This window comes from Ambystoma mexicanum, chromosome 8, assembly GCF_040938575.1.
Source record: "Ambystoma mexicanum isolate Mex_15411 chromosome 8, UKY_AmexF1_1, whole genome shotgun sequence".
NCBI classification, from domain to species: domain Eukaryota; kingdom Metazoa; phylum Chordata; class Amphibia; order Caudata; family Ambystomatidae; genus Ambystoma; species Ambystoma mexicanum.
In genome coordinates this window covers 199,428,279-199,454,476 of record NC_090929.1, presented here as the reverse complement: position 1 = coordinate 199,454,476, position 26,198 = coordinate 199,428,279, and positions in this window count along the sequence as shown.

Genomic DNA, 26,198 nt, shown 5'->3' with positions numbered 1-26,198 from the left:
GTTAAAAGTGTGGGAAGAGGCGATGTATCACGGGGACCTTCCAGAATCGATGCGCAAAGCTATTATCACTGTCCTCCTGAAACCCCGTAGACCTGCACATGACATGGGTTCGTATAGACCGCTCTCCTTGATTAATACCGATGCAAACATTTTTGCCAAGGTTTAGCCACCAGACTCCTGCCGTACATGTCGATCCTTGTCCACGCAGACCAGGCGGGCTTTATACCAACTAGATCTACAGCTCTCAACCTGAGACGCTTGTTTAACGTTATGGCACAAATTGATCCCGCAGCAAAGGCTGCCGTGGTGGCCCTTGATGCCGAGAAGGCCTTCGATTCTGTGTCCTGGTCCTTTCTCTTCCTGGTGCTTGAACGGTTTGGCTTTGGCCGATACTTCATCAAATGCGTACAGCTACTATATACTCACCCGACTGCTAAAGTTCTGACCAACGCCACTTTATCCCCCTTGTTTAGGCTCTATAGAGGTACCAGGCAGGGCTGTCCCTTTTCACCTATACTTTTTGCACTTACTATCGAGCCGATGGCGGAATATATACGCCAGAACCACTCACATAGAGGGCTTAGGATGTCCGGCCCGCCCAGATCATTTCACTATATGCAGACGACACCCTGCTATATGTCCGCCACCCAGAAGAGAATGTACAGCACATAATGTCAGACATACATGAGTTCTCGGAATATTCAGGGTACAGAATCAATGTTCCCAAGTCTGAAATATTTCCCCTTAGAGATTGTATGGGTAACATTGCTGCAATTGCTGGGCTTAGGCCCACCCCGACTCAAGTACGTTACTTGGGTATCATGGTGGCCAGGGACAAACAATTGTTATATACACAGAACCATGGTGAGCTTGTCGGGGGGAAATTCTGCCGGGGTCGGCCGGGCCGTCCGTAGACCTCCGGGCAGGGAGGCCCCAACTCCTCCCGTATATCCCAAAAGAGATAGAGTATGAGACACACGCAAGAAGCAAGGTGATTCTGCTGTTTATTAGACAAAACAGCAGGGATGGGTCAAGGATCGTACGCGTCCGTCCTGACACACACACAATCGTGGGGCTCGCAGGCCCTTTTTACCTTAGTATGACGCACTACTTGCGTCACCTTAGAAAGTTTAGCAAAAAACCTATTTCCACTCTGGATTGGTTACTCGAGTGGTAGGGTTAGTATAGCATACATATAGAGAACGGTGTTAGTGGTTGAGGGTTAGTCAGGTGATATACTTGGGCTGTCCCTTCAATTTGATACATGAAAATTGTTACATGAAGACCTCTGAGGATTGGTCAATGTTAATGGCGTCAGTGATAAGAGCCCCATGTTCTGATTGGTCCGCTCGCGAGCTTCCCAGTCTGGGACTACCGCTGTTCCCAGCTCGCGGTGCACCTGTCATTTGCAACAATGTTTTACTATGGGTAGGTGTAAACAATGTGAGGATTTATTCATATGTTGGGAGGTCGACTACTCCCACTGCTGCAGATGTCCAATGAGTCATTTAATTGTATCTGCCTGTGTCTTGAAACGTGGGATTCAGGCGTCTCCTTCCTCCTGGGCTTGGCATCCTGTCAGGTTTGGCTTTGCCACGTGAGGTGGGACCGTGTTTGAGGAAAAATTCAGCACAATTAATATTGTTTTTCCCACTGTGTGCCTGGTTTATCTTGCAGGTGCGACCTTGGCGTCGGCTTGCAGCGTGCGAGATTGCAACATCGTGCCCTTGGCTGTGTGCTTTCGCCGGGCTCATTCTGCAGGGTCAGTAACCGAGCTCTTACTCATTCAATGTTCATGGAAGCTTTTGCTTGCGGCCTACTTGGGCCTGGTGCAAAGGTGGAACCGTTTGATGCAGAGCGCTTTAGGTTACGGTATCATATTGCTCTATCCTCAGTATCGTGTCTCCGTTATATTCTTCATTATGGTACATGGTTCTTAGAAGAAGCGTGAGCAAGCCTTTTTAGATAAGTTCATTATGCGTCTTGCGTTTCTGCATTTTGAGAGCCTATGTGGAAAATAATAAAGATGCACGTCCGTGGGTATGTCTGTCGCCTACGTCATAGCACTGAGTATGTTCTTCGTGTGGATTGGTGTGGGAGTGTCCGGTGTGCATGTTTGCACAGGTGTGCTGACCGTTGGCTAGTTCGTCATGGCATCTCTAACGAGGTGTAGATTTAGTCGAGTTGATCCATGCCGCAGGTGTCGGCATGGGCAGGGCGGGCTGCTGGGCAGGTAGGTGGGCACATCCGTATGTTCCTGTACCAGGGTATTTGGTTGTCTGGTAGATATGTAGATAGGCAAACTCCTCTCGTGGCGGGTGTCTAGGCCGTGATCCTCTAGGCCAAGCGCGAGAGGGGAAGGGCGGGAGCCTGTTCTTCCATTCTCCCACTTCAGTCCCCCCTCTGGTCGACTTTTCGACCACAAACATATCCTTTTCTTTATCTCCTCTCACTCTCCATATTTTAGTTATTCCTCCCAAATATCCATAGTGGTTAACATGGTCTTCAAATGACCAATACATATATGCACAGGTTCCTCCAGGAGTGCAGTATACCCATTTCCATTTGTAGCTCCTTGGGTTTCTTGGGTTTTCGAGCTTCACAGATGGTGGGTCCAGGTGGTTGGTGATGATCTGGTTGCGCAACTTCTCTCTCTCTTTTATGATTGTGCCTGTGTGTTGGCCGTCATCTGTTGGCATCAAGAGGTGCATACCAACCATTTCGATCATCTCGTCTGTGGTACATGCCTTCCGGGCCTTCCAAAATCTTATTATGATCAGTGTAGCTCCAGCCAAAATAGTACATCCAACTATAATCTTCAGTCCATCTGTCAGCCAAGATGGCATCCATGACCATAATATTGAAAACCAGCTCTCATCCTTTTTCACACCTTTACTTTCATCCATCATTTTTGAGTGCATCTGGGCCAATTGTAAAACTGCTTCTGTCAGTGTACCATTGTCAGCATCGTTGGCAGGGATGAATGTGCAGCATGATTGTCCTATCTTAGCGCAAACTCCTCCTTCCATTGCTGTGAGGAGGTCCAGTACATATCTGTTCTGAAGTGCTACCATCCTCACAGCTTGCAGTTCCTCTTTTATTGCGTTGAATCCATTTACCGTAGAATTAATAGTCATCATTAGTTCCCATCGAGTTATCTGGAGCCATTTTGCGTTTGCGTAAGCCTGTAGTCCTGGATGTATTATTGAGGAGAAGAACATTGCTGCTCTGCTGAATAGTCTGTGTTCTGGTGGAATTGAAGTGAGTGCTGTTTCCGACCTTACCCATAGGTAATTTCCTGTCAGAGGTTCTCCTTGTCTTTTCTTTCTATTCAGGACAGTATTATTGCTGTCGGTTTTGTTCTCTGGCCCCTTCTGAGGTTGTACAGATCTCTTCTTCCTCTTGTTCCCTTCATCCATTTTGGGGAAGTTCGCCACATTGACATGTTTCTGGGGTACCACTAGTGATGGTACATTAACGTGCACCATTGTGCATATACCATTCCACAGAGGGGGCAGTGTGTGGTATGCCTTTTTTCCACAGGCCCAGTAATGGTCCATTACTACTGCTGTTCCTGCTCCCCCCTCAGGTAACTCCATCACGCTTTCACAGTTGGTGTTGTATCCTACGTCCACCTCCCCTTTATGTTGGTAGCATACCTTAGGCGCAGTTAGCGGCAGTATTGTTATTGGGTCTTCATCCTTCTCCATCCAAGTGAGCATGGGTACGTACTTGACCCAAGTCGTCCAACATCTATGGTTGTGTCCATCAATAGTTGAAATATTTTCTCTTGTTACCATGTTGCTGCCAACCACTCCTATGTCCCATTTGTTGTTCATGTACACCTTCCTGTTATTATCACCAGTGGTCTTTCCCAACATCCGTTTTTACCAGGGACTTCAGTGGCGTACCAATCACATGGTAGGTACTGTAGTGTTACTTTCTTTGTTTCTCCTTTTTCAGGACCACTTGTTATGTATCTGAATCCTTCAGCATGTAAACTGCTCTTGTGGTAACTCAAATAAGTCTTGAGGAAGTTGTTTTCATATGGATATGTATCTCGTGTTTTCCACACCAGTTGCACCACTGTCCCTTGAAATCTTCCTTTCATCTGGAACAGTGCCAGGTATATTATACATCGTGCTATTTTTTCATCTATCTCCGTGGCAACAAATGTTCGAGAAGCGCTCATGGCGTATGGGATTAATGAGCAAACGTAGCAGCTGTCTTCTGTTGTCTGCTTACCTATGTGGGTCATGTGTTGGTACCATATGTTGTTTGAGATGTGTGCTGAATCTTGTATGTAGTTGTCAATACCTTTATTATCTGAGTATGTGCTGCGTTTAACTCTATTTTCCTTGTGTGGGATTTTACTAGTACCACCTGACGTAACACCTGTTGCAGCTGGGGGTGGGGGTGTATTAGGTTTGGGTACAGCAATAATATTGATAGCATAGCTGTACTGCCATACAGAGGCAGCCAAGAACCCGGTGGTCATTAAAATCCCTATCAATTGTATTACAGATGCTAATTTCACTGGCATTTTGCTCTTACCTTGCTGCAGTCCAGCAGCTTATTCTTGCAACGTTACAGTTGCCCGCCTGAAAATTCTTAATATGCTTGTTATTAGTGTTAGTTATCGTTTTTAAGCTCTCCCTATCAAGTAGTCATTCAGTGCCCAGGCGAAGAGCTGTTCCCACGCCAATCTAAGCGATCTATCTCTTAGGGCAGGCAAGTATGGTTGGAGGTGGGGCATTGAATGTTCTATGGCCAAGAGGAATGCTATGTAGTAGACACGTAACCTCCTTCTTTTCAGGTACATTGGCCTTTTATACAAATTGGTTTGACAATTCTTCCGGGTAATTATCCTCTGAGGGTACCATCTACTCCTGGGCAGTGAATTTGTTAGTTGTCTACTTTCTTAGTAGTACAATAATACGCTGTACCTGCATGTGCGAGAGAAAAGAAAGAGAACATTCAGGTGTTTACATGTGTATATGTGCAAGACAATGTCCTTCAGTTTAGTTATTACGCAGTGGGTAGGGGGTCAATGGGCAGAGGGTTTGGGGCTCAACTGGCGGAAGTCTATTTACTGTTTAAATCGTGTAACCATGGGGTGGGCGGTATGGGGATCACCCCTTTCTTTTCTAGTAGTTGTCTCTGGGGAATCTGATGGGTGGCAGGGTATGGGGACACTTAGGCCGTTAGTTGTGGTAGAAGTCTCTTCCTCCGTTGGTGACGCTGTTGTTGTTCTTCCAGTGGCCCTGTCGGTGGCGGGTCTGGAGTTTGTAGATCTTTACGTCGTGTAGGTGGTTCCAGGCACGTTTGTTCTGTAGCTTTACTGCTCTCGTTGATACCTCCTCTACCAGATGGGGGCCAGTGAAGCGTGGGCTGTTCCACTTTCTGTTGAAATTGCGAAGTAGTACGTGGTCACCTTTAGCAACTTTGCACAGTCTTTCCTTTTCCAATTCTTTATCCGCGTCTTCTTGTTGATCGCTGTTAGACCCGCCCCGCGTGCGCTCGAGCTGTTGAGACACAAACACTACACTAGTAATCAAAGAAGACACATATTGGTACATTTCATCACCAAGGACATTTGCAGTACTCTCGTGGTTGGTAAATGCTCTTGATGTTGGCGTTAGGGGAAGGCGCATTTGACGTCCGGTAACCACCTCGTGAGGGATGAGGTGGTGGTCGGAACCTGGTCTATTCCTTAGCTCAAATAGGGCTAGTGGAAGGCAATACAACCAACTCTTCTTTGTTGTTTGCTGTATTTTTGCAATTGCCTCCTTTAATAGGCCATTCAGGCGTTCACATTCACCGTTGGCCTGTGGGTGGTATGCACATGCAAATTTATGCTTGATGTTCAGTAAGGATGTGATGTGCTGGAACATTTCGTTTGCAAAATGTGGGCCATTTTCTGACCGCAGTACCTCGCACACTCCCCACCTGGGGAAGACCTCCCTCACTAGGAATTTAGCTGCTCTGAATGCATCTGGGTGTGAACAGGGCCCTGCTTCAATCCACCTTGAGAATGGGCATACTACTACAATCATATACCTATTTCCTTGACATACGTAGATCATATCAACATAGTCAATATGGAGATGTTGGAAGGGTCCCTCTGGCCGGGGTATAGTACCTCTTATCACCTTCAGAGTGTGACCGGCCGTAAACTGTTGACATGTGAGACAATTGCTGATAAAATTTGACACATGAGAATTTAACTCGGGGCAGAACCAGTCTTCCCTAATTCGTGCTGCAATTACTTCCTTGCCTGTGTGGGCTGGGTGGTGTAGTTGGCTCAGTGCCAGTGGTATTACAATCTTTCCAGTGTCACCCTGGCGCCATAGTGCGTCAGTTGGTGACATTGTGCATCCTCTTTTTACCCATATTTCTTTTTCTGCCATTGGTGCAGCCGCTTGTAGCTCCATTATCTGTGTGGCTGGGAGATGGGTGTACCCTTCTCTTATCAACATCTCCTTAGCCATTCACCTCCCTCTCCCTCTCTTTGATTCTGGGGGGTTCCATATCTCACCAAAATATGCAGCATACTTCCCATGTGCGTCTGCTGCTGCATTCCCTTTTGAAATGTGGTCTTCACCATTGGTGTGTGCGGTGCATTTGACCAACGCTAATTCTTGGGGGTCATTTATTGCTTCAATTAGTTCAGCCAAAAAGAGGGCATGTTGCACTGGAGTGCCATCAGCTCTCCTAAACCCTCTTCTTCTCCATTTCGACAGCCCTGAGTGGACAGTGGACGTAACATATGCGCTGTCGGAATATATGGTCACTCGTTTGTCAAAGCTTTCCTTCAACGCCAAGATTAGTGCAATTAATTCTGCTGCTTGAGCGGAATAATGCTGTGGTAGTTGTACATATTTCATCGCCACACACACCGGTACCTCCATCATTTTTACCACTGCTGCCCCAGTCCTCCTTATACCATCCCTTTGGTCGATAGTTGATGACCCATCAATGAACAGGAGCTCACCTCCCTCTAGTGCGTTCTCTTCAATCTTTCTAGTACATGAGTACATTTCAGTGATTTGCGTACAATCGTGTGCATAATCTCCTTCCTCAATTACTTCTGCTAGGAACCTTGCAGGGTTGACCGTGCTACATCTAACAATTGATAGTTCAGCTCTGGATAAGATGATCTCATAACCTGATGCCCTTTGCGTGGTTAGGGTGGACTTAGGTTTATTCAATATTGCAAATAGTGCATGTTCCACAAAAGGTGTAGTTGGGCACCCCATGGTGATTGCTGATGCTTTCTTTACCGCAAAAGCAGCTGCGGCGAGACCTTGTTCGCAAGGGAAATGACCTAACATCACAGGATCTAAGTGGCCGCTGTAAAATGCTACTGGTTTGTAGCCCATGCTTGTTTTTTGAGCCAACACTGCTTTCATTACTGCTGAGTCGCAATGTGAAAATATAAAGAATTGTCGCTCATAGTCAGGGGTTGCCAGTACCGGAGCAGTTGATATTGCATCTTTCAGTTCATCAAAAGCCTCTTTCATTTCCATTGTCCACCCCAACTTTTCTCCCCTTTATTAGCTTCCTTTAACGCCTCAAGCAGGGGTCCTATGTATGAGCTGTAATCAAATACCCATGCTCTACAGTAGTTGCACAGACCCAGGAACTGCTGCAGTTCCCTCACTGTTTGTGGCACTGGCGTTTTTGAAATGGCCTGTGCTCTTTGTGGTGCAATCTTTCTTCCATGTTGGGATATGAGCTGACCAATGTAAAGTACCTGTTCTTGACAGTAGTGTCACTTTTCCATGTCTACCTTGTAACCTTTTTCAGCCAATATTGTCAGCATCTTTAATGAGTCCTCTCTGCATGTTCTTTCGTTTGTACTGCAAATTATTATGTCGTCGACATACTGCAACACTGTGCTTTCCACTTCAATGTTACCCAAATCCATCTGTATTACTCTGTTGAAGATTGAGGGTGATTCGCAGTACCCTTGTGGCAATCTGGTGTGTTTCCACTTTGTGTTTCTGTAAGTGAAGCTTGTCAGATCTTGTGAGTCTGGGTGCAATGGTATTGAGCAAAAAGCATTTTTAAGGTCGATCACTGTAAATCGTGATGCTTCTGCTGGAATGCCACACAATATTGTGGCCGGGTTTGCGGCTATGGGGTATTCTGCTTCTACTATGTTGTTCAAGGGCCTGAGATCCTGTATGAAGCGCCAAGACCCCCCTCTAGCCTTGCACACTGGGTATACAGCCGTGTTACATGGTGATTCTGAGGGGACCAATATGCCATTTTCTATAAGGGCCGTTATGGTTTCATATATGCCCTCATCTGCCTCTTTTGATAGTGGGTACTGTTTCACTCTGGGGAGTATTGCACCTTTTTTCAATTTTATCCTTACTCCCCCTATACTTTTTATGCACCCCACGTCATAGGGGCTAGTAGTCCATAATGATGTGGGTACTTTTGTCATATCCTCCTCAAAGAAGGGAACTGGGGTGGATGTGGGTGCCTCAAGTGCCATTGCAATTTTCTGTGCCACTTGTTTGTACGCCACTCTTAGCCATATTTCCACACTCATCATAAACACCATTTCACCTTCCTCCTTTTCTTCTGAGAACAGCTCCTCATCTGACACCTGGGTGAGTCTACATCCTTCTGCTAGTGCTATCACTGCCCTCCATGCTCCTCCTTCTCTGTCTTGGGCATGTACCGCAATGTAATCAGCTGTTGCTATAATGCTCTCAATGTCCACTGGAACCACCTTTCCTTCTGGTTCATTGGCTGGTGTTTCTGGTCTGAACAAATAGGCTGCTGGCCTCCTCCAGATCTTTCCCTCTATCCCTGGCATCCATGCAAATGCCATGTCTGTCCCGTACTGGAATAGTTCGCCATCTACTGGCTCAGCCCTAATCGCTGTCTGTCCGCAGTATGCTTGCATAATCTGTCGTGCTGTGAGCATGTTAATTCCTGGAGTAGAGCAAATTATGCCGTCCTCCGTAAAGGAGATCGTCATATTCAACCTGTTCATGATGTCTCTCCCCAGTATATTTACTGGTGAGGCACTATAATATAAAAGTGGGACTGACATGTCATAATCTCCTATAGATAAGGGAATGTTATCAGTAAAGGGAACCAACCCTCTAGCCCCAGAGAATCCTTGGGTGTTCATGGCTTCGCCCGACATCTTAAATTTGCCTTCCCTTATGCAAGACCGGGTCGCCCCGGTGTCAACAAGGAATGATAATTTTTTGTCACCTATCGTTACCTCTATGCGTGGTTCCTCCACACTATTAGGTGTTACTGACAGGATGGGACACACCAAGGCCGTCTGTGGGCTGTCCTATTGAGGGTACAACGATTGACCATTTCCTGTGTAAGGGTTGTGTCCCAGGACCGTCACCCTACCCAGTTGTGTTTGTTGTGCTTGGGGTTGTTGTGTTATCGCTACCTGTTGTTGTGGCAGTGAATATGTCTGTGGCTGTTGTTGTGTTATTATTTGTTGCTGTTCATTTCCCTGTTGCAACGTCTGCTGTTGCTGTATGCCCTGCTGTTCCTGTGTGGGCCTTGGTTGTCCCTGTTCGCTCCATGATGGTGTTCCTGGTCTTACTCTACACGTGCGTGACATGTGCCCTACTAATCCACAACTCCAACACACCGGTGGTTCCCTACTCTGCCATGGAAAGCTTCCTGTGTTGTCCTGGTATACTGGTTGCCCAGTGGGGTAGGAATTTCTAAGTCCTCCCACCTGCTGTTGTGTGTTATATCCATACCCTCTCCCTCTCATAATTCCTCCTCTTCCCCTGTTGTAATTATAATACCCAGCTCCTGGCATTGAGTATCCTCCTCCCATGTTGGTCGTGTATGGTTGGAGTGGCAGCACCTGTTGTGTTATAGTCTGTGAGGGTGGTATTTGGGAGGGATCTTGTGCAGCCACTACTTGTGTGGGGCTTTGGGTCATTGTTGTAGGTGTAGTTATTAGTGCCCCTTCCATTGTGTATTTAGTAAGTTTTTTCTGTACTAGTTTAGCCTCTTCCGTTTTCCTGTCCTCTTCCTTTTGTTTCATTTTTCCTTGCCATGTCCTGCAATGATGCACTATTGTCAGTTGTATTTCTGGCCATGCTTTTGCTTCCATTCCCACTACTTTCTTCAGTTGTTTATGAACTCCTTCTGGGAGCCCTTGTACTAGTATATGATAAAATATTGCTGGTGTTTTGTCCCATTGTTCTCTAGTTTCCATGCGCCACTTCTCTTGGATTTCCTGGATATAATCAACAGGATCTTCGTTCTCACGCATCTTGCGTGAGGTAATTGCTCCTATGTCTGATGTGTCTGGGTACTGTACCCTCAGTGCCTGCCATAGTGCATGTCTGCAGTTTGCAAATGGTGCCCCATCGTGCGATGTGTTTGCTATTGTTACCCCAGTGAATCCCGCTCTCTTCCAAATGTCATCCGCTGCATCCCCTAATATCGATATTAGAAGGCCCTTTACATCTCCCACTGCCAGTTTCTGTCCTGCGGTGTGTTTTTCCATTTCATATATCCATTTACCCGCACCTCCACTTAATGATGGGAGCCTGCACTTTATATTTTCTTTGTCTGTATGCTTCCAGGGGACGTATTCTGGTCTAACCCCTCCCCTCTCCAGAAGTGGCATTAAGTTGTGTCTCGATTTACCCCTTGTTCCATAAAATCGAGTCCTCACACCCCTCCTCTTCTTCCCTCTCTCCTACATCGTCAATTTCGTCCGTATTTCCCCTGCTCGTAACTCTTTCTTCTCCATCTTTTCCCCTTCTTCCATCATTTCCTGTATTTAATGTGGGCGTGTGTATTCGTCCTTCCTGCCTGCGTCTAGGGAGGTCTCTAAGCCTACCTGCATAGGGTGTCAGTTCGTTTGTGAAGGGCGCGAGTTTGATTGTACGTAATGAGCGTGAGGTGGTTGAGCATGTAGGGTGGGATGGGAGAGGGTGTGATGGTGACGGTGTGGCTTCATGTGTCTGTCTTTCCTCTATTCCTTGCTCTTCCTCCTCACTTCTCTCCAGTTCATCCTTTCTCCTACAGATCCATGGTGAGTCTGTATTGGTCCGGGTGGTGTATAGTTTATCTAGGCTTTCCCTTTCACTGTTTCTTCCTTCCTTCTCCATTCCTTCTTCTTCCTCACTACAAAAGTCATTCGTAAACGGCAGCCCCCACTCTGTCTTTTTCCCCTTGATTGTTACTGTTTTTAAGTCTATTAGGTCCGGTTCTCCCTTTTCTCCTTTACCAACCGCTCCCCTTTGCGCTGATGTTGTTGCTACTTATGTGTCTCCATATACATACCCCCTTACTTCACTCTCCCTTCTCCTATCTTCTCTTTCCCCTTCATTTCTCTCCTCCATCTCTCTACCAATTTCCTCCCTTTTCCTTTTTAATTCCTCCATTACTTCACTACTCATCTTTTCCAATATCCTTTGATCCTCTTTCTTCCTTTCCCATCTCACCCTCTCCCTTTCTAATATACTCTCTATCACCCTCCCTTCTTCGTATTTCTTAGTCGTTTCTGATAGTAATCTCTTCTTCCACATTGCCATTTCTTTTTTTTTCTCTTCTTCCTTTTTCCCTCTCTCGTAGTACTGCTCTTGATACCCTTTCTGCTGCTGCTTTTACCCTTTCAGCTTCTCTCCTTTGCTCCTCAGTTCGTTCCCTTATTTTTTCCAATTCGTTCTTACCTTCTTTCCTTTCCCTCGCTCTCTCTTTCCTCCCTCTCGAGCTGTTTGATCAGTTCATTCTGCTCATCCCTTAACTCTGCTAGTCGTTCCTCCAAAATCTCTTCCTTTTGTCGTAACAGCTCTTCCCCTCTCATTCCACTCTCCCTGGTATTATCCTCGTCTATTTTCCTTACTACCTCCTTCTCTTCTCCTGTTAATGAACCTCGTAATTTTAATAGTATCTGCGCAGCTACCCACTCATCATGTCCTATTTCCACAGTTTGTTCTCCTTCAGTCCTCCCCTCCCCTGCTGGCATCTTTCTATGAGCCACATATGGTGGCGGGCTGTATCCCGGGTTCGAGTACCCCTCAGCCGCCCTTAACTGTCCTCTTTATATTTCTCCTAATTCTCTTAAAGGGTACAACCCTTCTCCCTCTGTTTTGACTACCTTTGCTAGGGGTATATCGTTGCTCTGTTCCTTTTGTTATTTCATTTTCATTTGAGTTATTATTCTTTTCTCCTCCCTCTTGTCCGTTCCCCGTGTTCTTTGGGTCTTCACTCCCCTTTTCCCCATTCTCTCCTTCCTCCTTAATCTCTTTTTCTTCCGGTATTTCCCCCACAGTGAACATTCCATTTGGTCCTGGTCTGGACCCTTGGAACATCCTCCATAAGTTAAACACCTCCACGTGGTGTGTCAACTTCTTCCCTTTGTATGTATTATGCAGATGGTTTAATAGTGAATGTTGGGTATATGGATCGAAGCTACCATTAGGCGGCCATGGTGTTATCATTTTGTTGTCCGTCCCCTGTGTCCATTCTATGCTATACTTGATCAGTTTCTCCCTATGGGGTGACAGTGTTGTACATATGTGTTGTAGTGGGGTAGTGAGGGTGTTCCCCCACCCTCCCGATCCTGTCCCGTATGACATAGTAGCGCTTCACTTGTTATCCTTCCCCTATTTGGTAGCTATTATCTTACTAACACTTACAATACACAGCCTTATACCTTTACCTGGCCCCGTAAATTTGGGGACTTGCGATAGTCCGCTAAGGAAAATTATTAAAATATAGTATTTACATTTTGTATATTTTCTTCTTTCTTTCTTCCTTTACACAACACCCTTACGGCCCCCTGCGGCCGAGGCGCACGTAGCCCCCGGCGGCTGCGTACCCCTTGTGACGTTCTTATACAGTCGTCCTATTTTCATTTGCTCCTCCTCCTTCTTCTACACTTGCCGTGACCGGCGTTCTCCGTGCGCAGCCACGTCCCCCGTTTCGCCTTTCCCCGATCAACTCATTACCGTTTATCTCTGTTTCCACTCCCTTACCACAGTTCTCTTCCCCACCACTCTCAGAAAGAGTCGCGACCTAGGCCAATCAGTGTCTACGAGCGGCCGCACGTGATTTTTTTCGTGCTCCACCCCCCTCTCTCGCGTAACGTAGCCGACTGCTCTCGCACTCGTTCGGCTACCATTCATTTCATTGCCAACACTAAATTGTCAAACCTTCGCCGCGCACCTGTGCAACACCTCCCACCTCCCGTATTTAATTCCTCCCCCCTCCCTCGCAATTTCACATTGCTTGTTGTGCGTGGCATGCTCACTAAGTTCTCTTGATGCGGGCCGCTCGACTGCGTGCACCCCTCCAAGCGGCTCGCCACCTCCCCTCGTCTGGACCACGTCTGGACACTCGCCAACCGCGGGCGGGATACTTCTCAACCGGCTCCCGAAGGCCAATATCCGGATTGCGCTGTCTGGTCTTCTCGCAGTTCCGTGATGGTCCTGTAGTCCTCAGAAGGGGGCAACGGCAGAGGGGGCCGCGCCGCTGGGCCTCCTCGCAACGGGAGTACCTGGAAAAATAAAAATAAAAAAGCAGATCTTAAACAGATCTCAGCAGTGCCTCCAACTTGTCGGGGGGAAATTCTGCCGGGGTAGGCCGGGCCGTCCGTAGACCTCCGGGCAGGGAGGCCCCAACTCCTCCCGTATATCCCAAAAGAGATAGAGTATGAGACACACGCAAGAAGCAAGGTGATTCTGCTGTTTATTAGACAAAACGGCACGGATGGGTCAAGGATCGTACGCGTCCGTCCTGACACACACACAATCGTGGGGCTCGCAGGCCCTTTTTACCTTAGTATGACGCGCTACTTGCGTCACCTTAGAAAGTTTAGCAAAAAACCTATTTCCACTCTGGATTGGTTACTCGAGTGGTAGGGTTAGTATAGCATACATATAGAGAACGGTGTTAGTGGTTGAGGGTTAGTCAGGTGATATACTTGGGCTGTCCCTTCAATTTGATACATGAAAATTGTTACATGAAGACCTCTGAGGATTGGTCAATGTTAATGGCGTCAGTGATAAGAGCCCCATGTTCTGATTGGTCCGCTCACGAGCCTCCCAGTCTGGGACTATCGCTGTTCCCAGCTCGCGGTGCACCTGTAATTTGCAACAATGTTTTACTATGGGTAGGTGTAAACAATGTGAGTATTTATTCATATGTTGGGAGGTCGACTACTCCCACTGCTGCAGATGTCCAATGAGTCTTTTAATTGTATCTGCCTGTGTCTTGAAACGTGGGATTCAGGCGTCTCCTTCCTGCTGGGCTTGGCATCCTGTCAGGTTTGGCTTTGTCACGTGAGGTGGGACCGTGTTTGAGGCAAAAATTCAGCACAATTAATATTGTCTTTCCCACTGTGTGCCTGGTTTATCTTGCAGGTGCGACCTTGGCGTCGGCTTGCGGCGTGCGAGATTGCAACATCGTGCCCTTGGCTGTGTGCTTTCGCCGGGCTCATTCTGCAGGGTCAGCAACCGAGCTCTTGCTCATTCAATGTTCATGGAAGCTTTTGCTTGCGGCCTACTTGGGCCTGGTGCATAGGTGGAACCATTTGATGCAGAGCGCTTTAGGTTATGGTATCATATTGCTCTATCCTCAGTATCGTGTCTCCGTTATATTCTTCATTATGGTACATGGTTCTTAGAAGAAGCGTGAGCAAGCCTTTTTAGATAAGTTCATTATGCGTCTTGCGTTTCTGCATTTTGAGAGCCTATGTGGAAAATAATAAAGATGCACGTCCGTGGGTATGTCTGTCGCCTACGTCATAGCACTGAGTATGTTCTTCGTGTGGATTGGTGTGGGAGTGTCCGGTGTGAATGTTTGCACAGGTGTGCTGACCGTTGGCTAGGTCGTCATGGCATCCCTAACGACGTGTAGGTTTAGTCGAGTTGATCCATGCCGCAGGTGTCGGCATGGGCAGGGCGGGCTGCTGGGCAGGTAGGTGGGCACATCCATATGTTCCTGTACCAGGGTTTTTGGTCATCTGGTAGATAGGCAAACTCCTCTCGTGGCGGGTGTCTAGGCCGTGATCCTCTAGGCCAAGCGCAAGAGGGGAAGGGCGGGAGCCTGTTCTTCCATTCTCCCACTTCAAGCTGTTACTGAGTTTGACGACCAAGTTCCAAACGTGGGCTAGTCTTCTCTTGTCCTTGTATGGTAGAGTGGCTATTCTCAAAATGGTAGTCTTGCCCAAACTCTTATATTATTTTAACAACATTCCGATATGGCCCGGCAAGTCCTTTTTCATGAAACTCAGGTCGCTCGCCTCTAATTTCATTTGGAATGGGAAGACGGCCAGATTGGGGTGGGATAAGATGGTGGAACCATTCTCACGGGGTGGTATTGCTGCACCAGATTTTGAACTATATTATCTGGCTGCACAGGCTCAATTTGTTAAACACTGGTTTGACCCTGAGGACACATCTCCCCACATTCCCATAGAGAAATATGCTGTTCGCCCCAATGATATCAGATCAGTTCTTCTTAACCCTGTCTATGGAGACATATGCCCGTTTGACCTGGTATATACAACCATACGCGCCTGGGCCAAGATATATAACAGATTAGGCCTTGAGACCCCCTATGACCTGCAGGTCCCCCTGTGGAACTTCTCGAGTATATCCCCGACATTTGATAAAGCCATTCAACAATCCTGGGATCCTAACAAGCTATTCACACTAAGGGACATGTTCCCAAATGGCACATTCTGTGAAGTCACTGACTTCATCGGGATGGTCGGAGGAGGCCCACTTAAACGCTTTCAATATCATCGTATGAAAACTGCTTTTGCGGCTAGATGGCCATCTTTCCCGTTGGAACCCCAGGTGCATGAATGTATTAGGGCAATAGTATCCCCTAACAGTCACAATAAAGGGGTCTCGTTGGTATACTCATTAGTACAGACCAACTCCCCGTCACGTAATATGATAAGAGAAACCTGGGAGCGGGATACGGGCACTCATATTGATGAAATACGGTGGTCACGCTTCTGTCAACTCACCAGATCCGTCTCTATGAACGCGTGGCTACGGTTGATCCAGTTTAAAGTTCTGAATCAGCTTCACTATGCCCCCGCCAGACTAGCCAAATTTGTTGAGAGTTGCACAGGAGCCTGCCCCAAGTGCAATTCACCAACCGCTGGTCCTTACCACATGTACTGGTCATGCCCTTTGATTATGGAATTCTGGCGGGAGGTGGCAGAACTCCTCGAAGACTTAACGTCGATTCCGGCGACTCTGTCCCCTTTGAAGTACTTGCTTGGTGACATTGGTAAGGTGAAAGAAACTACGAGGCGCTTATTTAATATTTCATGTGTTGTCGCCAAGCGCTGTATCCTTAAATCATGGAAGTCTACAACTGCACCATCCAGAGCCAATTTCTTAAAAGACTTATGTTTGGTAAACGACGATGAAGAACTTTTTGTTTTATCTGTCCTGACACAGTGTCGGCCCAAAGACATTTGGTCGCTGTTACATATTTACTTGTGTTTCCAGATACCGGACGAGGATGCTACGCCTCTCTCTTCACCATGATGTGTGATGTTTGTTGTGTTTTTCTTGTTACTCTGTATATATGTGCCAATACCGTAAATGCCTCAATACAATGTCAAATCCTATCTTTTGTGGACGGTCTGAATGCTAACCTGCTCTCTTAATAAAATAAATGTTTTAAAAAAAAAAGAAAAGAGGACACCAGTTGGAATCCACAGAGGTCTGACTTGCGCAAATCAGCTCAGAATGTATTACCCAGAAAGCCTGGCAAATTCCGAAATGTGGCAAAAAAAAAACAATTTCCGCACATTTCACTCGGCTCACCCACCGAAACACACCACCAACAACACATGGCCTACCTTCCCGCGTTTCCACACATGTCCCAACAAAAATGGCACCTCACATGTGTGGGTGCACCTACCCGGGCACCAAGGGGAAAGCCTAAAACACAGCTAACCCCAAGTCATATCCTACAGCTGAATTTCACAATTTTTTCAGAAGGGCACATCATACAGATATTGGCCAAGGGTGTCCAAGCCACCAAGTAAAAAAGGGAACCCGATGCATTTCCGAAAAAAAGAACAGCTGTGGGGATCCACAGAGGTCTCACTTGTGCAAAACAGCACAGAATGTATTACCCAGAAAGCCTGGCAAAGTCCGAAATGCGGCAAAAACCCCCCAATTCCCGCACATTTCACTCGGCTTCCACACCGAAACGCACTGCCAACAAAACATGGCCTACCTTCCTGCGTTACTGCATGTGTCCCGATGGAAACTGTACCTCACATGTGTGGATGCACCTACCTCGGGACCAAGGGGAAAGCCTAAAAAACACGGCTAACCCCAAGTCTTTTCCGACAGCTGAATTTCACATGGGTTTTACATTCCTCAAAGGTTAAAGGGGAGCCGTTCTCAAACAATTGAGAGAGTGTTCCTAAACCCCCTCGGCTTCAATTTTTGAAGTTTGCCATTTCCAGGCCCGGGGAGAAATCTGGATTCTGAAAACTGGAGAGCGTGGGCTCAGTCCCTTGGGGGTTCTTTTTCTTTGCAGCTTAAAGTCCCAAATTCTCAGGGTAGTTCTAGTTGAGGAGAGCATTGCTGACCTATGTCTGCACGCCGACACTGAGATATATAGCAAAGAGCTTAATTGGAGGGGGCTCCTGGCTTGCTCGATAAATGCCTATTTCGTGGGCTTGTGGACTCAGGCAATGCCATGGAGTTCATCAGTTGGGCCATTATGTAGTAGTTGCAGAGGTTAGGACCTCCCATTACGCCCCATTTGGCTGCTCCTGTCATTACTTTCTGTGGGGTTCGAGCCTTACCTCCTTTCCATATGAACCAGGAGATCTGTTTTTGCAGCTGAAGGAGAGGTTTTAGCGGGATTTCCACTGGCAAGGTCAAGCATATATGTAGAAATCTAAGCAGTAGGTTCATTTTGCACGCTGTTATTCTCCCCAGGAGAGAGATTTCATGCCCCCACCATCTTTTAAGGTTAGACTCGGGTCACTGAACAGGTGCATTCCCTGCATATAGGCCTTTAGGATTGGCGCAATATGTACCCTCAGTTATTTTGTTGTCGTTGTGCTCCATTCCAATGGATAGGCAGGTTGAAGCAATTTATTTTCTCGTTGGCCATGTTCACTACTAGAGCCTCTGACTTAGCGTAGTTAGTGGCAAAACCTGCCATTTCTTCAAAAGCTTCAAGTTCTGCCAAGGCTACCGGAAGGGAAGCTCGGCTGTTAGTGAGCGAGAGCATTACGTTGTCTGCATAAAGGGACACCTTATACTGTTCGCCTTTTAATTCCACTCCTTCAATGGCGTTATTGTTGCAGATTCTTTGTGCGAATGGCTCCATAATTAGGGTGAAGATTAGTGGGGAGAGCGGATATCTGTTTCGTCCTGCAGGAGAGTGGGATGGGGGCCGATAGTTTCTGATTTACCCTCAAGGCTGTTCTTGGGGATTTGTAGTTGGCCAACAGCATTTTGCAGAAAATGGGGCCAAATTGAAATGCTTCGGGGGTTAAGCGCATGAATATCCAATTAACCCGGTCAAAAGTGTTTGCATCTAGGGTGAGTAAGGCCAGTTCTTGGTGTTCCACTGATACCACTTCTATTAGGTTGAGGGCCGGATGTTGTACCCAGTGTTTCTTCCCATAATGAAACCTGTTTGGTCAGCATTAATGATTTTGGGGAGTACCTTTGCCAGTCTGTTAGCCAACACTTTGGAGTAAATGTTTGCGAGATGGGCCTATATGAGGCACATTTCCCTGGGTCTTTTAGAGGCTTTAGCAGCATGATGGTGGTGGATTCCTGCATAGAGTGGGTTATAGTGCCTGTTTCTCGGAATGAGTGCAGGAGCTCCATCAGCGGGCCGTGAGGCAAGTTTTGAAGAGTTTGTAAAATTTGGACGAGAAATCATCAGAACCTGGGGCTCTAATTTTCAAGGCTTTCATCACTATTTCTACCTCCTCAATGGAGTTTGAGAGATCCAAGGCATTTCTCTCTGTCTCCAAAAGGCGCAGGAGGATGGCTTCCTCAATATACTGCCCCTGTTGATATGGAGGTCGGGGTGTGGAAGTCATTGGGCCTCATTACGACCCAGGCGGACTTCGCGGTGCTAAATGCACCGCGAAGCATGGCGGAAAGCCGCCGATAGCGCCATGGGGGTTGGCGGATTTACCGCCCCATTCCGACCTCGGCGGAGCGGTAAATCCCCAATCCCCATTTTACCCTTCCCCATTCCCATTTTTGCCCCATAGGGTATAATGGGAGTGGGGAAGGAGTTAATTACGCCACCGTAAAATACGGTGGCGTAATTAACAACGAGGTCCCGTAGCGCCATGGTTTTCTCCGGCTGGTAAAACCAGGCGGAGAAAACCTCCATGGCGCTACGGGAACTCGTAGTATGGCGGAGAGGTACGCCATGCACTACGCTGGCGTAACACCCTCTCCGCCAGGGTCCTAATGAGGCCCATAGTGTTAATCAGGTGTGATGTTGCCAGCTGCAGCTTTGCCTCCTCCTAGCATTGGGTTGAGCCCTCTGAATCTTTTAGGCCTGCAATCTGATTCTGCCTTCGGGTCTTCACTAGTTTTCTGACCAGGAACTGATTGGCTTTGTTGCCATTGGCATAGCAGCACTGCTTAGTTATTATAAGCATCTGGGCAGTTTCTTCTGCATAGTGTTCTTCCAGTTTGTTGCAGGCGATTTATAGAGCTTGAGCTTCTTTTGGAGACCAACCTTTCTTGTGGTTCATCTCAGCTGCAGCTATGTCCTTTTCCAATAGCTCTTTGATTTTGGAACAGCAAATCCTGTATAATGCGGCATGGAATATCAGCTCCCCTCTGATAACCACTTTCATTGCCTCCGATCCAGTAGCAATTGAGGTGGGGCGACATGGTTTTCCTTGAAATAATTGTGGATAGGTTGGTTAGGGCATTTCAAAGTGCCATCTCATGTAGCATCGGGTCATAAAGGGACTACTGGAGTCTTGATGGGGGGTCAGGATTGTGGATCCGAGCTGTCAGAATATCTCGCCACTAGGATCGCATGCCACCTTTTTTAGAGCCACTGGTCACCAGGTATTGTTTTGGGAATGCTCTGTCCCATAGACTTAGGAAATCTGCTGTCATCAGGTTAGCTTCCTGAAGAAAGATCACTGAACTGGTCAGGTCGTCCAGGCATCAGAGAGTGGATTTGCGCTTGTTGGGGGAGTTCATGCATCTATCGTTCACAGTGACAAAGTGGAATTTCTGATGTGGTGGGATGGCCTCCTGTGGTTCTGTCTTAACTATCTGAAAGAGCGGGTTTTGGGAACTGATAGCCTTCACCTACCATCCATTGTTTTAATGTTCATCCATTGCCATTACAACCAGGGTTTTAACTTTTGTAAACGGATAACGAACTTAACCAAATAACGGAAATAACCATGAAAAAACGAATACAAACTATGCCTGTGGGCACTTTGGCTGGTGAGTGTATAAACACTCTCAGCTGGAGTAGACTGTGGGAAGTCTGATCTCCATAGTTGTGTTGTCACGAGGAGCCAAGGTTAATTCCATTGGAATTATCAGTGGTGGAGTAGCTGCAGCTGTGTTTGATGGCGCTTCTCATGTCTGCTTCAGGGAGTGTAGTGCCATCCCTCCCTTTGCCATCCTTGCCCAGGCGTTGCGTTGAGGTTTCGGGTCCTCTCCCACTCCCCTCATATGGGACAGATTCATAAGATCTTCATCCGGGGTCTAGGGTTTCCCTGCCAGGATACCCCCTGATTCCTCCAATGAATTGATTATACATGTTTGGCCTTCAAACGTGAATTGGAGAGTTGCTGAGCACAGCCAGCAGTATTTTATTTTCCGGTCCTGGAGGTAGGTTGAGAGCGTTTGGAGGGCTCTGCACCTCTGGACACTTGCCGCTGCCAGATCTTGGTAAATTTGTATTAGAGCCCTTTGATAGGTTAAATCTCCCTGCGTATGACTTTTGGTCATGATCGCTTCCTTAGTGGAGAAGAAGTGGACACGGGTGATCACACCTGGCAGGTCCATTACAGAGGATCCACTGCAACTCTGTAGTCTGTGGGTGCAATCCAGTAGCAGCATTGCCTTGTTGCAGTCTCAGAGGAGAGTTTGAAAGAGGTTGCTCACATAGGCTTGTAGGGTCTGGTCAGAGATCGCTGCCAGAACCCCTCTAATCTGTGTATTGTTCCTGAAGGCCCTATTCTCAATGTCCTCTTGCTTGAGCATCATACCTTCATTTTTTTCCTCTAGAGCCTGAAGTTTTCTCTGCAAGTCCATCAATTGTGCTGCATGGTCTAGGGTCTGGTTTTCTGTTTCGTTGATCCTGTGCTCTAGTTCCTCCATCCAGTTGTCCAAGCACTCCACTCTGGCTGAGACTTTGTCATGCAACTCTGAAATTCAGACTTTAAGTCCACCAGGAGGGATTGAATATCTTCTTTTGTGGCCCATTGACCCACAGGTCTTTCTGGGCAGTGGGCCAAAAAGCGCCCAGTGTCGGGCTTTTTGCTTTTGTCCTGTGGCTGCAATATGGTGGCAATGTCCGCCGATTTGTGATGTTTCTGATGCTTTGTCATTTTGGCAAAGATGGATGGGATGAGCTTGATGTTTCGGGGACTGGACTTCCTCAGTCCTTTAATTGTGTGGCAGTGTACTGGTAGTCCTTTTGCCCCAACTCCCTGATGGTCATGATGTTGGTAATAGCAGCAAGTGGCCCTATGGTTTGGACGCTCTCCGGGAGGACCGGGGGGTGAAGGGGCAGGAAGACCTTGATTACATCGGGTCCAGACCGCACCTCCTAGCTTAAGTTGCTGAAACACCCTGGACTGGGTTAGTCTCTCCCTCTGGCCGCTCCCGGGGGAAGAGGTAGCCATCCTCGGCCAGCTAGGCCAGTGTTAGAGGAGGAGGGCCAAGACTTACTGTTCATTGCAGGCGCTTAGATGCTCAGCGTTGGTTGTTCCTCCGCTGCCTCTGCTTGTGTGCTGTCAGTCTGATTTGCAGACTCCATGACTAATGGAGATATACCACCTGCCCAGCGGTGCCTCCTCCTCAAGTTCTCTCTGCGTCTTGGAGGGTTCCCAAACAGAAAGGTATCTCTGCCTCTGATTTTGCTCGTCCCTCCTGTGCCACCCTCTGCTTACTTATCACTGCCTTGGCGAGCTGAGCTGGTTGAGAGAGTTCCTTTTCCCAATGAAGATGCAGCGGGTCATTCCAGTTGTTGTAGGCGAGCAAAGCTTTGGCCCAGCACGGGTTCTCACTCTCCATCTGCCTCAACGGGCGCCATCTTGAGGGGCATCGGAGCGGACATGCCCTGGTTCTTGGCAATTTTATTAGATCTTGCTGCTGCAGGTTCCCTATGCAGACCTCACCATCTGTTCTCCAGGTCTTCAGCTACGAGTTCTACCGATCAGATCTGCAAATCCTGCTCTATATCAGATTGAGTTATGTTGGAGACTCAAAACTTCCACAGAGGCTCTCAGTGATGATGCATGGCCTAAAAATGTGACTGCAGACACCGTAGATATTTATGAAGGTTCATGGATTATGGTGCTTACTGTATGCTAAAGAAAAAGTATTTCTAACAGAAAAATGTTTCTGTACTTTGTTCTTTTTCTCTACTATACAATTGTCCATTATTCCCATTAGCATAGTGCAAAATGGTAATGGAAATGTTGGAGAATCTTATTGAGTCTAACTAACGTATTCAAAAATGTAAAGTAGATGGAATATAAGGTAAGATAAAGCGCAGTGTGTCTCATGCTCTTTGATTTCAGCCTCGAAAGCACTTTGAAATTGCTCCCCACTTCAGTGTGTTACAGTATATACACATTACTGTTGCCTTGGAAAGATATGAATCAACAGCCGATTTTATGGGTGGTGGGATCTTCTTTCCTAAAGAAGTAGCCTGTGTGTTGGCAGTATTGGTTAAGGAAGATGAGGTAGAGGAAGACAGCCTACTACTTCCTGAGAAAGGAACAGCCTTTCTCAAAGCATCCCGATGGTTGGATTTGGTGTGGGGGTGCATGGAGGTGGTCCCATAGGAGTACTGACCAGGTTGTCCACGACAGAGTGCAACGTTGCACTCAGTGCATTTCACCTTGAAAGCCTTGGCCTTCGTTACAGCCCCAAAGGTGGTAAGGAAAATCCACGCCCATGATTCTCTCTGGGTGCTGGAGGTAGTAATTTCCTCTATCCCATCTTCCTGGTCTTCTTAATTTTTTTCTATATCATTGTGCTCTTTTCCATTGTCCAGGCCATCCAGATGGTGGTGGTGGTGTTGGTGGGATCTCCTGGGGAGGAGGGATGGCCATGGCTGATACTATTTTTGAAGGTAAATAGAAGTTGTGTTGATATTCTTCTGAGCATGTGATGACATTGATGACATTACTGAAAACATCACATTTCAAATTAATTCTCATGAAAAGTCTATACAAGGGGTTGCGTTTACAATGTTAGTAGCAATGTTAAACATAATTTGATATTGGAGTGTTCTTGTCAATAAAAGAACCTATTAATACATGCACATAGGCAACGTGTGCAGCATGTAACACAAAAATAAATTATTTTTTATCTGATAATATTGATCAGTACAATAATGAATGCACGGCTATCAGAATCTTGACTGATGTACAACTTGGAATTAATAGCTAACAATACATGTGAAGAGCCACAATGCATAGGAATCTGAGGCACGTACAGGTAAACTCCAGCAATGAGGAAAGAAAGAACATCACTAGAAAATGACATAAAGATTAGATTTTATTGTCATGAAAACAATTGAATTGTGTGTTTCAGTCCTACCTATTTCCCCATATATGTGTACCACGAGCTGAGCCATAACCTTAAGGAAGTACCTCAACAGCATAGGACAAGGTTAACGTCTAGATAAAATGCATCTTTTCAATTAAAACATTCTTATTGTTATTGAGGAAAAACAACTGGCCTAGACATGTCAGTGAATAAAAACACGTGGCACACATATCTGATGTTATCAGTGATATCATCAGTTACATTTGTGATGCCATCTTTGTTAGTCCTTGGTGTTAGTCTCAGCAGTGCGCAGTGGTTGCATGAGTTATGGTTGCTTAGCTTAGCTTTTTCACTGAATTTCATAGGTTTATTTAGTGCAACTTAACCATAATGTCCCTTTAACAAAGCTTTTTTTTTCACTGATTTTATACATATATATATATATATATATATTTCACTACTGTCTTCTTACAATTTGTCACCTGAGACTGATACCAACATCTCCATTAGTAAACATTTCTGAACCGTATCACGTACCAGTAAGAAAGCTGTGTGATTAACTTTCTTTTTACGACAGGCAAAACTTGAAGTTGATGTAATTATCATTTTCAGTACCTGTGAAATGTTTAAACATTCAGTAAAAAATGTTTTATAAAATAATAATACTGTATTAATGCTACCATCTTTTTGGGGACCTGGCAGAATATCGCAGCACTGAATGCCAAAGATGTTGTTTTCTTTTTGCGAGGGCATGCCCATGAAAATAAGATAGGAAAGTGGCTAATGTGGACGTATAGGAAAATCGGTAACTGCATTAAAATGAGAACCTCAATGCAGCCCTCGATTCTATGGACTTCATTTGGAGGTAGCCATGCCCTTAATACCCCCAAACCCGGGTCCGGGTCCCGCAAAAGGGGACTTACTGGGCCATTCTCACCTTGGAGGGCCCGGTAAATCCCTTTCGTGGGACCCGGACCCAGTACGTCCCCATTCCGTTTGAGCCCTTACAGGGCTCAAAGGGAATGTGGAGGATGGCAACAACGGCTTTGTTGATAACGGGGCCGTTGCTGCCATCCGGTACTGCTCGCGGGTGCCGCTCTGCACGCCCAGTCTGACACTAGCACTACCAGCGCCAATGTTGCCTTCCGCAACACTCCAAATGAGGCCCTATGTCTCATCCTTGTGCAATGGCCCAGAGTGACAGCAACATTCTCGTATTGCTGTTCAACCATTACTGCCTGTTCACATGAAGGCATGGGCAGACTGGTAGGCCACTAGCAGTCCAGCGCACTAAAGGAACACAGCCCAGTTGAGAAAAGTTTAATATATTCCCCTCCGTACATCACTGTGAATGCCTCCATGGTCAGGAGTACTGCTAAAAAAGTGATTTCTAAATCCATTGCTCAACTGGAATTGTCAATGGATAATGCATTGATGTTCTCTCTCAAACACATTGCGCAGGCTGTGGTAAAAAAAAAAGGGAACTGATAAAAATGTGTTTTAAAAAGTGCTTCTTACCATGCTTCACATCACTGTTGTTATCATATATAATAATTATTAAAAGCAGAAAGAAGAAATTAGTTGGCTGTTTCTGGGCTTGAACAGGCTATCTGGATTGTGAGCACAGACTTTAGCAGCAAGCACCTTACAAAGTGAGTTATGTGACCTGCAGGTGGACAGGACCTTAAAAGGTGTGGCTGACTAGTCACTTGATTGGTAATTAGTGACTAGTGATCTAGTGAGTCCTTTAGTTATGCTAATGCCTGTTTTTATTATTTTGACACTGTTGGGGCAGCCATTGTCTTGAGAGGGGAGGGGGATGATCAAATGCAGAAACACAGTCCCAAATCATCAAGAGACCAGCCCTGGAGCACTTGGGGTTGCTGGCCCATTGGGCATATAAACTACCTGTTTAAAGGCTAGTTTGCTCCTATATGAAGAGGTAGATGTCCTGCCTTTAAAGGTAACAGTATTAGTTCAAATTATCATTTTGCCTCCAGCAAAATATATACATTTCTCCTTCTCCCCCTATTTGGAGGGCAGCCATTTTATAACTTTCTTTGTGACCATGTTTACTTAAATAAATTGCACATACTCCACAGAGGGGTTCACTGCATTGTAAAGGTGCTGAACACTTGTATTGATGTTAACATTGTCTGGCTGCTAATTTCACACCCTTAACATCGTCTCACTGCATGGGATGACCTAGGCCGCTGCTTTACAGGAGACTTCATTGATCGGTCCGAGATTGATGAAGTGGTGACCGCATTTAGAGGCCAGAAAGAAATCTGGTCAATAGCTTTGAAAGGCAAGAACGACAATGTTGCAACTGCTGTCACTGACCTGTACACATGAGATTACAGCTTTCACCCCTTGTACTTTCTTTTTTTAGAAACAGTAAGTGTAAGGGATTGCCATCTGACATTGGTGCAAAGCAATGGCTTTTTTTGA